Source organism: Anser anser, assembly GCF_964211835.1.
Source record: "Anser anser genome assembly, chromosome: 13".
NCBI lineage: Eukaryota > Metazoa > Chordata > Aves > Anseriformes > Anatidae > Anser > Anser anser.
In genome coordinates this window covers 19,020,405-19,029,181 of record NC_139734.1, presented here as the reverse complement: position 1 = coordinate 19,029,181, position 8,777 = coordinate 19,020,405, and the positions used below count along the sequence as shown (strand labels likewise).

The 8,777-nt window shown below is 44.0% G+C and overlaps 1 protein-coding gene across 1 annotated transcript in view; it reads left to right on the top strand.

Moving 5' to 3' along the window:
- Window positions 1–1,396: 1,396 nt before the first annotated feature.
- PCDH11X (protocadherin 11 X-linked) overlaps window positions 1,397–8,777 on the top strand; it is a 490,740-nt gene continuing 483,359 nt past the window's right edge. The window contains exon 1 of the mRNA XM_083797771.1: window positions 1,397–1,956. The gene's annotated coding sequence lies outside the window, so the exon portion shown is untranslated. The remainder of the gene's footprint in view (window positions 1,957–8,777) is intronic.

Here is an 8,777-nt window from a genome sequence, read left to right as displayed (position 1 = left end):
CTGTTGGAATATGCCTCTCATGGACTTGGCTGTTGTAGAAATCCCTTGTCACGACAGCTCAGCGAAACAGGTATGAGAAGGATTGACAGCCAGGCTTAATCCGTGTGCCATCAACACGACGCAAACCAAACTGCATGCTGCTGTTGTATTTTGTCCCTTTGTTGCTTATGTATGCCTTATTTCACATTTTATTAAAAAAAAATATGTTGATAAATAAGTGTATTAGAGTTGTGGCCTTATCCTCCTCAGCTTTGTGCTGCACTGCGGCTGGGACACGAACCCTCTTTGTGGGTAATGTTCTGTTCGTGCATAATGAGGCACCTCTGCTGCACGGATATATATGGGACCAGGAAAAACGAAGTGACAACTTATTTCACTAAATTCCTAGAATTTAGTACCCAACATAGTAAAATACAATGGGCGATTGGTCAAACTCGGGCAACTGAAATACAACGTGGAAACGTAACCTAGAAGAAAAGGAATTACATCTGGTCTGTGGTATTTTAGCGTGGTTAATGGCCATGCAATTGTTCATTCTGGTCCATGTTCAAAGCCTCTCATTGAATATATGAGTTAACAGGTAAAAATGGAGGCAGTTCACTGAATGACTGGGGATTTTTACAAGGTGTTTTTAGAACTCTCTCATCCTCTCCCTGCATACCTTTTTCAGAGAGATTGTGGTGTTTAAACTATATTTAGCGATAAAAGTGAGACATTACCTACATCCTGCTATAGCGGAGAAGGTAAATCAAGGCTTTCACATCCATTTCCAAACTACTTTTAAAGGCCACACGCAGAAGATTAGGCTCTTAGGGTTAAGTGCAAGTTTTCTCGTTCAGCAGAACAGCGCCTAGAACTGCCTCCTCACCCCAGAGCGGAGCACAGCGAAAACGCTATTTACCAGTAATTACTGCCTTCACTAAGAAGCGCCTACTGCAGGCATCTGGCAAAGCGCTGCCAGTAACTCCAGGTCCCCCAGTCGCTAACCCCGGCGCGGACGCCGAGCTCTCCCCGGAGCGGGTACCGCACGGCCGCGCCTCCCCGGCCGCTCTGCCCCGCGCAGCCCCCGGCCGAGGGCCCGGCCCCAGCCCCGAGGCGCGGCGGCGGCTGCGGAGCCCCGCGGAGCCTCGGGGGCCGCCGGAGGCCCCCGGCCTGGCCGCGGGGGGTGGGGGGCGCCCCGGCTCCGGCCCCGCAGGGGCCGCCCCCTGGCGAGGCGGCGGAGCGGCGGCTCCGGGGGAATCCTGCGGGAGGGGGCGCCCGGCCGGGCCCGGCGCCGCCCCGCCCCGTGGCGGTGATGTCAGCGGCGGGGCGGGCCGGCCGGCAGCGGCGGCGCGGGGCGCGGGCGGCCGCGGCAGAGCCCAGGCGGAGCCGGAGCCGGAGGAGCCGGAGTCGCCGCCGCCGGGACAGGGCGGGCTCGGGGCGCCGCCGGCAGCGCTGCCCGCGCCCCCCAGGGCCGCCGCGCCCGCAGCCAGCCCCGGCAGGGAGGGGGGAGCCCGGCGGCGGCACCGGCACCGGCGGCTTCCCCGCGGGCGGGAGGCGGCTGCCCGCTGCCCTCGGGGCTCCGCCGGTCTGCGCGGCCGGGCCGAGCCTCCCCGCGCAACTCGGGCGGGCGGCGGGACCCCTGCGGACCCGTGCGGGGCCGCCAGCGCCGTCCCTGCCTCCCGCCGGCTGCGCAAGCCAATGGGCAACGAAACCCAACAGAAATAAAACAAACTCAGGCTTACCTAAAAGTTAGGAACCCCCCCCCCTTTTTTTTTTCCTTTTTTTCTTTTTTTTTTTTTCTTTCCTCCCCCTCCTCCTTCCCCTTCCTCTTTCGGCTTCGCTCCCTATGCGGGAGCCGCCTGCGGCCGCTGCCGGGCAGGAGCCGCCGCGCTGGGGAGCGAGCAGCCCGTGCGGCGGGGCAGCCTCCGCAGCAGCCCGGCTGGAGGGACGGCCTCGGCGCGCACGGCACTGAAGGTAAGCAGGGGCGGCAGAGGGGTTTTCGCACCCTTTTGTGTTGTACCTCCTGTCCGGCGCCCCCCCCTTCCCCCCCCCCCTCCCCCCCTCCTTCAGCAGGGCATCGGCGGTGCCTCCGGAGCGGCGTGAATGGCACGGAGCCGACCAAGTGAAATGCAAGTCTGCTCCCCTGGAAAGCACATGGAGCGCACAGGCGATTGCAAACGTGTGTTTGTGGCTGCTCCGCTCCCGTACCGCTGATGGTCTCTGCTCGCAGCGACGACGGGGAGCCAACTTGCACGGCTCGGGAACGGGGAGCCCCGCGGGCCGCCTCTGAGGGCGGCTGGCACCGGCTGTTACGTTTTGTTGGATGTGTACCCCCCGCCGCCTCCCCAGAGCATCCCGGCGGCCTGTTTGATTTGCTGGGGTGTCGGGTTTTTGTTTTTTCGGTTGCCTTTTTTTTTTTTTAAATTTTATTTTATTTTTTATTTTTCCCCCAGATAGAGCGCCTGGTGTTAATGAGAGAGGGAGAGCGATGGGGAAAAGGAGAAAAAAAAAAAAAAACATATGGAGCATTTTATTGATGTGATCATAATCCTGTAATGGAGATTGCATTAAATGAGGATTGCATCAAAATGCCTAGCTGCTGTGGGGAGACGGGAGAGCAGAAACTATGCTGGATTGTAAATGAAGTTCTCTGATTGAAGGATTTCCTTAAACCATGGAGAGATATCTGTAAGCTTAAAGTTGCTGTATATGTGGAGTACTGGAATGGGATAAAACACAGATCAAGCTGAAATATTTTAATTTACTCGAGCTCCGGATGCAGTTAGAATTGGTTAGAGAGGCACTGCAGTGATGTCCAATGAATACTTGGTTTCAGCTATGGAGACCACTGAAAGGCAAGGGAAGAGGAGAACACAGAAAGGCAAGGATAAAATATTACTTAGCATTTGGGAAGGATGCTTCATTTATGACTTCTGACATAATGGCACAAAGCCTACAGCCTGCTGGTTATGAGCAGAAACCTTGTAGGAGATCTGGAAAGCAGAGGATTTATCTCATTTTCCTTTTGCAACCTTGACATAGTTGCCTTTAAGAAGTAGCTCCGAGTTATCTGACAGGAGGCAAACGGGGACTTATTTGCCCCTTCGGATATTAAAAGAAACTGTAAGCTTGAGAGAGAGGGACTCGACTCGTCTGATCTTGTCTTTCTGAGCTTGAGTTGATAATGCATTTTGAGTAATTGTTGCTGCTTATCTCAATTGGCAAAGGAGGGGAGAAGATGTTCAAGTTTACTGAACCAAAGCAGAGCTGAGGACAGTAGATAATATCAGCTTACCCTTGCCTTCTTTTTTTGCTGAGTTTTATTCTGGCATAGAAAACTGAGCTACAAAGAGCACCTTCTTCAAGCCCTATTGAAAGGAAACCAAGGAAACCCAAAGAGAACAGGAAGATTAAGCCAAAGATAAATCTTGACTTTTCTCTTGTCAGCGGTGGAAGTAGCGTTGATCTGTCAGGTTGCATAGGTCAAAGGAGGTAAGATAGGAGAAAAGTTATTTATTTACTGCCGTTTTCACGCACACAAAGTTGTTGCACAACTAAACATCATGGACTGGGAAAGAACCATTTCTTAGAACCACCTAAATCATACCTTAAATAAACAAAAGAGATAAGGATACTGTAAGGATACTCATTAGTATCTCTGTGTAACTGCAAAAGAGCAGGTTAATGATAAAATTATGTAGATCAGAGCAAAATATCTGAGGTTTTCACAAGTAATTTGTTTTCCTACTTGAGTTGTCTGCAAAATCAGAGCTAGTAGCTCTACTGTTGAGTGTCTCTCGTGCTGTATATTTAGCGTAAAAAAAAAGTTCAGATAGAATTTATTTATTTAAAATAATGAAATAAAATGAAGAAAAGCAGCTTAAGTGTATTGAATTCCTCTTAAGCGTTTTGTTTTGGCAAAAGGAGACTTGTGAATGGTGTGTAAGAGATGGGTTTAGAATATTCATGGCTATACTCCAGGGAGCTTCGTGTTAGCTCAGTAGGCAGAAGGTTCTTCTTCCAAAGAGATACGTGGAGAAGATGTGCTTAAATATCAAGCCATGTTCAGGTGAGACTGTTGGCATCTACGTTGCAAGACCAACTGTTAGGCTGCTGAGGGGAATGATGCTTAATCTGGAAAATAAAGCAAGCATTCCTAGCTCATTTCTTAATGAGAATAATTCATTAATTCATTGATTAATTTTACTTCTGTACGAATGTTCCAGATGTGACTCTAATTTTTACCAAGTTACAGCTGAGGAAGAAAATGTCTTTTGAGAACGTGGTTATCCATGCAGATCGGGGTCTGTATATTTTTACAGAAGAACCCTTTACTGCTTCATGGCTGCATTGTTCATCCTTGCAGCGTTTCTTCAAGTGTGAGCCTTGCTATAGTTAAAGGATAATTTATATTCAGTGTAGTACTGTCTGCTCAGTGGAATTGGCTTTATACATCACAGCCTCTGCAAAAAAGGAGATCAAAGATCTGAACCTGTGGTCCTGTATTGCATTTGTATTCTACGTGGACTTGTGTAATTGTATACTGGAGCCATTCACACTCCCATAGTTAAGAATTATGTCAGTCTTTCCATTAAAACACCCATTTGTTTAGTAATTTAACATTTAAAGACAGGCTCTAAGCTCAAGTTAAACACATTCATATAGTAAAAAAAAAAAAAAGTAGATATCCTAAGCTATGAAGTATAATAACAACTGGCATTTGCTAACGTAGCACTGTTAAGTTGAATTTATAGAAAGCTTAGTAGAAAGTAATGCCCTGCCTGAAAAAGGTAGAGATGAAAAGGAAAAAAAAGAATTCCTTTCAGATCTAGAAGCCCTGCAGAGCCAGGTGGGTGTTTATACCTGGATTTTAAAGGGGTCTGCGATCACTAAGCAGGCAGCAGGGTTTTTCAAGTAGGACGGCACTGGCTCAAAACAGGAATTAGTTAGATCTCAGTTTACTGGTTCAGTCTGAGGTTGTATTAGAACTGATGCCTTTGGCATTATTCCAGTGATTTCTTGTGAGAAGTTAGAACAAAACACAACTCCAAACCCCTTGTCTTAGTCTGTCAAGTTACGCTTTCAATAAGCTAAAAGGACAAGATGGTTTTGATTAACATTGATTGTGTGGCACAGGTGATAAAAGGATTTGGGGGATGCTGGTGCTGAAGTGTGCTTACCAGGTGGTTCACCTGAGATCACTGCAGAAATCATGCCCTTCCATCGCAGGTGCAGGGAGTGGTACTGACGGTCAGCTTACACTTACATGGAGCCCCCTTTCTTTCAGAGCATCCCAAAACCTTTTACAATTGCCTGTCTTAATTAGTCGGTCATCTTCCAGCAGTGAGCTAGTTGCTTCATCTCTGCAGACAAAGTAGGTGAATGCTTATAACCTCATCATGCGTATTTTGGGTTAGAAGTGACAGACTGAAAATACACGTGGATTCAGTGCTACAGTCCTGTGCTCTGCGTAGTACCCGTGGTTGGTGGGCAGGTTCCAGATACAGCTTGCTGTAGTCCTAGTGTTTTGGGGTGGATGGAATAAATGGTGTTGTTTGAATGAAAAATTTTTATCACTTAAAAATTGATAAGGGAGATTGATAGTCTGCTGTCCCAATTACCTCCTCCTGCAGTGAGATCACTGAGAGGGAATTTATAGCAGTTGTTTGTCTTCAGCATGGTGAAGTAGTGGTGACCGTATCTTTCTTCCTCTTGTGAAAATTCATGCTCCCTGCATATATAAAGGCAAGTAATATGAAGCAAGAAATTTAGGGTGGAAATGGGAATTTGATTATCCCTTAAGATCTGTGGGGAGACTCCCATTCTCATTATCCAATGGTAAAATAAGGAAAATAGGTTTAAAAGACAGTCTTTTTCAATTACAGTCTCTGAATTAGTGGAGTGACTTGCCAGGAAGCATAAAAACTCCTATAGCTTTGCATATTTAAAAAAAAAAAAAAAAAGCAAAAAGCTCCGCTGTAAGAAGAGTTTAAACTGTCCTTAAAATTGTCTTTGAGGTGTTGTATTGTGAGCAATAGTCAAATACGTGGAAAATACATTTTGAGTGATGATAATACCATTTATTTTATCTGGTGGAAGTGAATGGTTAAATATATATATATATTAATTTTTCAAAAAACTTTTTTAGAACAAAACTCTTGTGTCTAAATCGAGGCAACAAACACTATTTTGCTGTAATTGTGCAGTAAGATTTCAGATTTGAATGGAAAGAAAAAACTTACCCCACTTGCAGGGGAAGTTTCATGAAAGTCCAGTGAAAGTTAATATAAAAAACAGAATATAGCTCTAAAAGAGCATGGAATGTAATCTGTAGATACAATCAAATCATGGTAGTTCTGACAGTAAATAAGAAACTGTAAAGGGTTTTCTGAAGTTGTGTCATAATTAAACATTCTTTTTATTTGAAGTCCTGCATGTGTCATTGCTTCTAATATCCTGCTGAATATTGCTGCGTTTCAGGTACACTTAGAAAATAAATGTTCTCCCATAGATAGCGTAAGACTTAGTCTTCTTGATCCAACAGAATCTGAGTCAAAGCTTCTTACAGTCTGTGAAAACATTTCTGTTGGAACAGTGCCTTGAATAATTGCTTCTTGCATTACAAAACATACTTGAACTTCTGCTGCTTGCTTAGAAGTCAAACGTTAATATGGTATCGAAGGTATTGCTGTATAGGATTCTTGCTTGCAAGGGTGGCAGAATTTAGGCTGTTAAGCAGCAAGTGCTTTACTAACTTTTCAGAGGAAGCTCTTTTTAAATTACTGTTGTTTTCCCTCATGTAAGTTATGACATACTCCACAAGGATTATTTTGTTGCAAGCGGACCTAACTAACCTGATCAGCAGAGAGCTAAATATGTTCTCAGAGGACAAATGAACACTGAAATTATTGCAGACTTTGGATTTCAGTAGTGAAAATGTAAGCGGAGGTGGGCCACTGGATTTAAACCCCATCACTCTGGAGTTAAATACGCCTAAGAAACTTGAGCTGTGCTAAGAAACTTAGCCTGTTTCGTTTACCTGCCAGGGGAATGTTTTGTGTTGAATACTGCTTTGATTTGACATGGCTGTTTAGGGAATGATTTTCTTCCTCTGAGCTGGTCTAGAAATAAGGTGTCACTGGTGATGTAGTTTGCAGTGTTTACGTTGCATCCTTAAGGACATGGTTTTATTATTTTTGTAAGAATTTAATTAGTAATTGCATGAGCTTTATGCTGTCTACCAAAGTAGCAGGAAATACATACTAAATAGAAAAAAAATCCATGTAAAACTTGACAGTGCTTTAGGCACAGAGTATTTCGTTTAGCCATCTACTTACACCATCATAGTTACTGCTCTGTGCTAGCTTGTTAAACTAACACGTGTATGTATGGAAAGCTATGATCTGCTGGATCTATGATCAGGATACCTGGAAAGCCACACAGTCTTGTTTCCAGCATTAGCTCCTGGCACATAACATGCGTAGTTGCCCACCAGAACAAAAATGGAAATTATTTGGGGGATGACAGAAATACAGGTTCCATTAAAATGCAGAGTAGGGAAAAACTTAAAATACCTAAATAAATAAATAAACAAAGGCACCTGCCTACCTTTAGTCTGTAGCAGATCTCATTAGATGGTCATCTCTTTTGATATTCCTCCTAAGAAAGGAGGTTTCCTGACTTTGAGAAGGAAATGGGTTTTATTTCTGCTAGTGGAAGTAATAGTTTAAACTCTTGTTTAGTCAATTGTGCAGGATTTGTAATTACTTCTATAATTATATAAATACATTTCTTCCTGTCTCTTGACAAACAATTATGAAACCATGTGTCCTGGCAGGCATACAGGTCACTTTAATAGCTGGTTTTGCTTGGGTATGTGGTAGGGTTGGTTGTTTTCTTCTTCCTGCAAGGGAGGGTAGCGTCAATAAGAAGCATGTGTCATGGGGCAGGCTGGATTCACAAATGGGAAGGAGATGTTAATCAGACACTTAACATGTTTACGACAGAAGTATTACACTTGTCAAACAGGGGAAGCGTGTGTCATAGCATTCCCTAAATCTTAGTAGAAAAAGTGCAGAGGAACTTCACCATTAAATCATGATGTAATAGGAAGTGCAACGTGCATATATAGTGCTGGACTCAAGTAATTTGGAACCTGAAGCTTGCTGCAGCAGCTTGTCCAAATTATAGTTGCTGCAAGTAATTTGTAAATGTATACAAGGTGTAAGTCATGAAACTAAAGCTACCATTAAAGGGAGTAACGGCTTTATTTTGTCACTCATTTAATTGACCCTTAGAAGATGTATGTTGCAGTGCACCTTGTGTTCCAGATCTTAATTTATAACAGCAAAGTAATAATTCTGGGGATGAAAATTGGGAATGAAATGCATAAAATTCATCTTCTGTCTATCTTTCTGCCTTGTCTGCATGTGAGACTTTACCAGAATGAATGGACATCTACTAAGGGCTTACAAGTTAGTTTTCTGTTATCTGAATTCTGCTACAGGAGGTTAGTTAAGTGCTTGTATATATGCAGAAGTATTATCATTAAAAAGGAATTATTATTATATTAAAAAAAGGAATTATTATTATAAAAAGAATTATCATTCTTTTTAAAATTAATGTTCAGGAGATGTGTAATTTCATGACTTTTTAAAGAAAACTGGAGAAAAAGTAAACCAAACATTTTGTGTTCTAGTTAGTTTTTGATAATTTTATAAGCCAACTGAGAATGGCCTTTTCCTCTGGCCAAATAGAAGTTGAATTATCAGGTATTGCTGCTTTATCTTCTGTGT